The following is a 6886-nucleotide window of genomic DNA, read 5'->3' as shown; positions in this document are numbered from 1 at the left end:
TCAATCATAATATCAAAATCAAAAGTAACAAAAATCAGTAATTAACTAGAAACTGAGAACCTATTATAACTTGGAAGAATTAAGTTTGTCAGGTCCTTTTTTGTACTTAAACTTTCAACCACTTGTGAATTAAGTTTTGACACAGTTAACAAAGGTTCATGAATTTTGAATATCTAAATTCGATTCTCATCACATAAATCATGTGTGGATTCTATTCAAATTTATATTTAATTTAAATCTTGTTATATACAAGTTTTATCCAAAACTATTTTGATGTAAAATAAATTACATTTGTAAGGTTTAATTTTGCCTATGGTTTTCATTGTCCATTAGCATCCAACTAGCGACTTTCACTTCAATCCAATCATAAAGTGTTGGATTCACATTATAAATTAATATTGTAGGTCGATTGAGTCTTAACTTGGTTAAGAGGACATGAGTTCGAGTGCACTGAAGCGTATTATCCTCTTATTTATGAGTTAGGAATGTACTATCAAAAGACAATCTCTCTTGCAACAAGGAAGGGACTAAAAATAAAGTTTGATGTATTTTCTCCAAAATCATATATAATATTCAATAATTAATTTAATTGGCCATGGTTAGAACATTAAATAAAGGTTCCACTGGAGTTTGTTAAGTAGCCAGGTGTTAGGCCTTATTCTTTTAGTTGGCAATACAATTCATAAATTCAATATTCACATCCCTTTCCCCATTACTATTCTTGGTTTTATATATACATATTATAGTTGATGTGAGGCCATAAAAGAGTATCACAACTTGTGGTTCCTTTTTGCCTTTCTTTCTTCCTTTGAACTTTCCAAATACATTCCTACATTCCTAATTTCCTATAAATATACTTCATTTTTAATGACTCAAAACTATAGTTTATATAAAAGTACTGTCCAAAACATTCTTTTTTTTGACACCTATTCAAATAAATTAAAACTTTTCTTTTAATTTTAAAACAATGGTATGATTATAGTTTTAGTCTTTTGAATATCAATATATTAAGGGTGAGTTTGGATAAATGGTGAGGTACAGTGCGGTGCGTTTAGCTTATTTTTTGTTTCACGCTACAGTTGCAGTAATCTAATATCACTGTCATCACTGTTTTTACACTAACTACAGATAAATACACCGTCCATCCAAACTCACCCTAAATATTTAAGTTATAAATGAATATCCAAACCATTTCTCTTTTACACTTGCCCAAATAAACAAACAAATCTCTTTCTTTTTCCTTTTTTAATTTTAAAACAATGGTATAATTTCAGTTTTAATCTTTAGAATATGCTCAAAATGTAAATCTATATATCTATATATATAAAGAGATGTCCAACACATCTTCTAGCTGACACATGTCCTTACCTTCACACAATTTTTTTTATATTACATGACAATGATGAATTTACAATTTTTATAATTATGTAAAGGATACACCATTTTTTTTTACATTATAAAAAAAGTTAAATTTTAAATTTGATTCTTCAATTATGCCTAAATTTGATATTTAATCACTATATATTTTTATAATATTTTTAATTAGTCCAAATAATTAATATCATTAATTTTTCGACTAAAACATTACATGATTATATATAATTTAAAAGTCCTAAGTGTCTTAGAGACTAACACATGGCTCCTATTTCTTTTAGGTTTACTTTTTTTTTTTACATTATAAGATGATGGTGAAATTTTAATTTTTGCCCCTATACTATGTTGAAATTTGAGAATTAATCCATATACTTTAATTTTTTTACATAATTTAGTCCATTTACTTTTAGGATAAACTACCCAATTAGTCACCCAATTTTTAAGGCACTTTCATTTTGGTCACTCAAAATGAAATTTATGCAAATTCGTCACCCAACTTTTAAGGCGCTTTCATTTTAGCCACTCAAGCAATAAATCTCTAATGACGGTTGATTGTGCACACCACATCATGTTAACACTTTCATTTTGGTCACCCAAGTTTCAGGTCGCTTTCATTTTGGTCACCCAAAAAAAATATTTTTTTGAAGTATTGATTGGGGTTAAGTATTAAAGTGAAAAAGTGGTAAAAAATAAAACAATGCATTCAAAATTTGTCAAATTGTACTTGTTTATCTCATTGTCAAAAATTTAAATTTAATTTTTTCTCAATATTGAAATTTTAAGTTTCAAAACATCAAAATCAATTAAATAAATTATTGAAAAGATTTTATCCCTTAATAATGTTAACCAATATTTTACTATAATATTGAAATTAAATTTAATCTCTAATTTTTTAATTTTATTTTATGTTTCTAGATTATCCTAAGCGGAATCAACTAAATTAACTCATATTTAATAATTGCCTATGAAACTTAAGTATCTTTTGATTATATGATCTCAAATCTTCCATACTAAACTAAAAAGAATGAAAAATCCTCGCAATTAATTAAATTAATTGCTTGTTCCTCATTTAAGTAATGAACAAAATTCTAGGTTTTGTTTGGTATGGAAGATAAAATTAATTATTTTAATTAATTGTAAGGCTTTATCTTTGTTTTTAGCTTAGCATGGAAGAGTAAGATCACATAATCAAAGAAATTTGAGTTTCATAGACAAATATCAAGGATGAGTTATTTGAGTTTATTTTAATTTGGAAACATAAAATAAAATTTTAAAATTTAAAAGGAGATTAAATTAATTAACTTAATTAATTTCAATATTATAGTAACAAATCGGCTAACACAATCAAGTGATAAAAAAATTTCAACAATTCACTTAATCGATTTTGATGTTTTGAAATTTAAAATTTCAATATTGAAAAAGAAATAGAACTTTCGACAAGGGGATAAACAAGTATAATTTGACAAATTTTTCAATGCATTATTTTAGTTTCTACCACTTTTTCATTTTAATTCTTAATATTTTTTTCCTGATCATTATTTTAAAAAAATAATATTTTTGGGTGATCAAAATGATAGCGACCTAGAAGTTGGGTAACCAAAATGACAGTGTAAACATGATATAGTACGTACAATCAATTTTTGTTAGATATTTAACACTTAGGTTACTAAAATGAAAGCGCCTTAAAAGTTGTGTGATGAAGCTGTAAGAATTTCATTTTGGGTGACCAAAATAAAAGCGCCCTATAAATTGGGTGACCAACTAGGTAATATTGTAAACTATATAAATTAAAATGTTGAGGTCAATTTTTCTTAAGAACAATATTCCAACAAAAAACAATATTTTTATCATGATTGTAAACTCCCCAACCTGGCCTAGATGTTAGACCCGAATATGGGAGACTACATTAGCCACCAAGATGGCCTAGCAGGGTTATTGAAGTTTTTTAAAATGATTATTTTAAAGCATTTATTTAATTTATTAGAAAACTTTGTTTAAAAGCCGTTTTACTATCCCTCAATGTTATAATTATCATCTAGTAGCGGAAAAGACGGTATTTACTTGTAAATTTAATAAAAACCAGGATTAAGGGAGTTTTTTTTTTAAAAAAAGGAGGGGCTTAATTGTTTTTTTTTTAAGTTTGAGGGTCTTTTTGATGCATTTTGAAAGTTCAAGTACACAATTGAGTTCAAAACAAAGGTAGGGGCTTCATTGCTTTTTTTTTTAAAAGGTTTGAGGGCTTTTTTGATGCATTTTAAAAGTTCAAATACCCAAATGAGTACAAAAAAAAGTAGGGTCTTAATTGCTTTTTTTTGAAAATGTTTGAGGGTAGCACCCTTAAGCCTAAAAAGAAAAAACAAAGTATAATATCTTAAGGAAATAAATAAAATGTCATGCAAAATAAAAACAAACCTAAGTCCTAAATCTCATACCACAATTCAACAATTATTAAGGCATATTAATTAATATTGCGTAATATAATCACAGATAGCAATTCAGTTCAGAATAACGATTTTTCACGTGCAACCATAACTAAAAAGTCAAAACTCACAGTTGAAGTTTTTTGGATAACCATATTCTTGGGCTTCCCCATAATAATCATATTCATACACACACACACACACACATATATATATTCACGCATATGTATCATAACATGATTTTCTAGATTTGTATGCACATGATTTAGATGATGCCATACAGTTTTGAGTTTAGACTAAATAAACTCTACCCCGCCGCTACACACCATAATGGGAGTTCCCCAGAACTCCCTTCCCCAACACATCGGAATGTGGATATACCACTATTGGTTAGCAGATAATAACTGTCATTTGGCTATGGACACACAACAAGACATTGTAGTTGGAATTTGCTTTCATCTGTGGGTTCACAGCAATAAGTATTGTAGATAAAACTTGTTTTTGGCGGTAGATTTTACAACATAATCCTACCATTGGAATCGACCTTCATCTATGGATACATAGCAATACCTATAGATGGAATCTATCTTCGTCTGTGGGTGCACAACAAAACTAATTAATGTAGATGAGCTGCTAGACTTCCTCCAATCAAAGTGTCTCAACCCATGCAATGCAATGCGGCTTGTTGAATATAGATAGACCATGATAATATTTAATTTACTAACACATGGCAAATTAGTAGCAACAGTCATACTTTTTCAGGTATTCGGGTTTCAGTATCATAAGGCGTGTCATTCACAAAATTGTAAGCATAAATACAGTAGTAACATATACTATTAAAAATTCATGCAATTATTTTTAAATATAAGTGAATACCACAATATTCCGATCAATCATGAATTCTAGCATATTTTTTAGCATCAGGGTCCTAATTGTTTTAATTCACTAAATATAGTTAGAAACCTATTTAGGGACTAATCTGATCAAAACATAAAATTTTAGGTCAAAACTATAAATTATGAGTTATAGGGGACACACGGCCGTGTTACCGGACCATGTAGGAAGCCCTAGACCATGTGAAGATGGTAGACAACCGTGTGGCTAGGTCGTGTGAGAGACTATGACCATGTGACATTTGAAAATTCAACCTATAGGGAAGACATGATCGTGTGGGAGGCCGTGTGAGGGTCCTAGGCCGTGTGAAAGTCGAGCATGCTAAGGTTTTAGGGGTGTCATGGACGTGTATGGGTCGTGTAGTCCACACAGGCGGCCCACATGCCTATGTGGCTGGCCGTGTGACATTCGAAAATTTAACCTACAGGAAAGACACAGTCGTGTGGAAGGCTATGTTGAAGGTCCTAGGCCGTGTAAAAGTCGAACATGCTAGGGTTTTAGGGGTGTCATGGACGTGTATGGGGTTGTGTAGTCCACACAAGCGGCCCACATGCCCATGTGGCTGGCCGTGTGACATTCGAAAATTTAACCTACAGGAAAGACACAGTTGTGTGGAAGGCCATGTTGGAGGTCTTAGGCAGTGTAAAAGTCGAACATGCTAGGGTTTTAGGGGTGTCATGGACGTGTATGGGGTCGTGTAGTCCATACAGGTAGCCCACATACCCATGTGGCTAGCCGTGTGATCTAACCTAGGCTTGATTTTGCCTTGATTCTCTTGTAAAAAACACACACCTGACTTTTGGGGTCTCGTACGCCGTTCCTTGTACTTAAGTCTAATCCGGGATACCTAGATTGAGTTCTTCAATAGAGAAACACACGAGAAATCAATAACGGTGTTAGGATTTAACAAGAATACCGAGATTTTCGGTAAGATTCATTAAATCGAATGAAAGATTAGTATCGAATAAAAAGACTATAGAAATTTGGGATTGATTATCGGGTTTGAATTGAACTTACCGATTCTTGGCAACTTAGGGATTGAATTGATTGCGTTACACTAAAACTATACGAAGAACGGAGGTTGATTTCAAACTCGAGATTGAATTAAAATTTCCAACAATGGAAAGGAAATAATTGCAAAAGGGAAGATGTAGAGGAATAAGGAAGGAAACAAAAGGGAAATAGATGCCTTACTATTTGGGTTATTATCCAAGCTTGCTCCTTTTAAGCTCTTAACTATCAATACTAAGATTAATTTTTTAATACTTTTATTAATTCTAACACTATATATTCTGGGTGATTATCTATTTACCAAAAACCAAACAATGATTTAATTTAATAATTTTTAAAAAAATTAAATTATTTTAATTTATTTGATATAATTTATGGGTGTGGACTACTCTCATTCATGGATGCCTTATAGGTATGGGGCAATTTTAAAGCCAATTCTACAAGGAAAGAGATATAAAGTTTCAAATTTGAATAATTGAAATAGACATTTGTTTCTAAGTAAATATTATTATTAATTATGTTAAATTTTAAAAAATAATAAATATTCTTTTTATGAATCATTACCGGTTTTTGTAGCAAAATATTTTGTAAAACTGTGAGGGGTTCAAAAAGTTGATTAATAATTTTAAGGATAAACTACACAATTAGTCACTCAATTATTAATGTATTTTTATTTTGGTCACCAAATTATAACAACTTTTATTTTAATCACCAACGTTATCATTTGTTTCTGTTTTGGTCAACTTATGTTAATGATTTAATGGAAATAATGATTTGACCTATTTTAATTAGTATAATTATATATTTAGTCTTCAACATTTACATATTCTTTCAATTTAATTTTAATTTTAAATAATTCAACAAATTTAATCCCACATCGCTACATAATTATTCAACTGTCTATTTTTCTCTTTTTTTTTAAAAGATCCCTTATTCTTTTTCTATTTTTCTTGTAGCACTGATATTGATACACGTGGAAATGAAAAGTGAATCCCACGGTTACAAAACGTTTGAATAAGACAAATAATAACAAATTGAAGCGTTTTATCAGGAGTTAGAGGAATTTAGATTTTTTTTCTTATATGACCAAAAAACTTCCAAGAGGAAATGAAAAAGACAATTAAGTATACTAAATTCGTATTTAATTAAGTCTCTGTCATTAATAAAAAATTAATTAACTCTCTTTA

This window comes from Gossypium hirsutum, chromosome D06 (genome assembly GCF_007990345.1).
Source record: "Gossypium hirsutum isolate 1008001.06 chromosome D06, Gossypium_hirsutum_v2.1, whole genome shotgun sequence".
In the NCBI taxonomy this organism is placed as follows: Eukaryota; Viridiplantae; Streptophyta; class Magnoliopsida; order Malvales; family Malvaceae; genus Gossypium; species Gossypium hirsutum.
Note: the sequence above shows the minus strand (reverse complement) of the source record.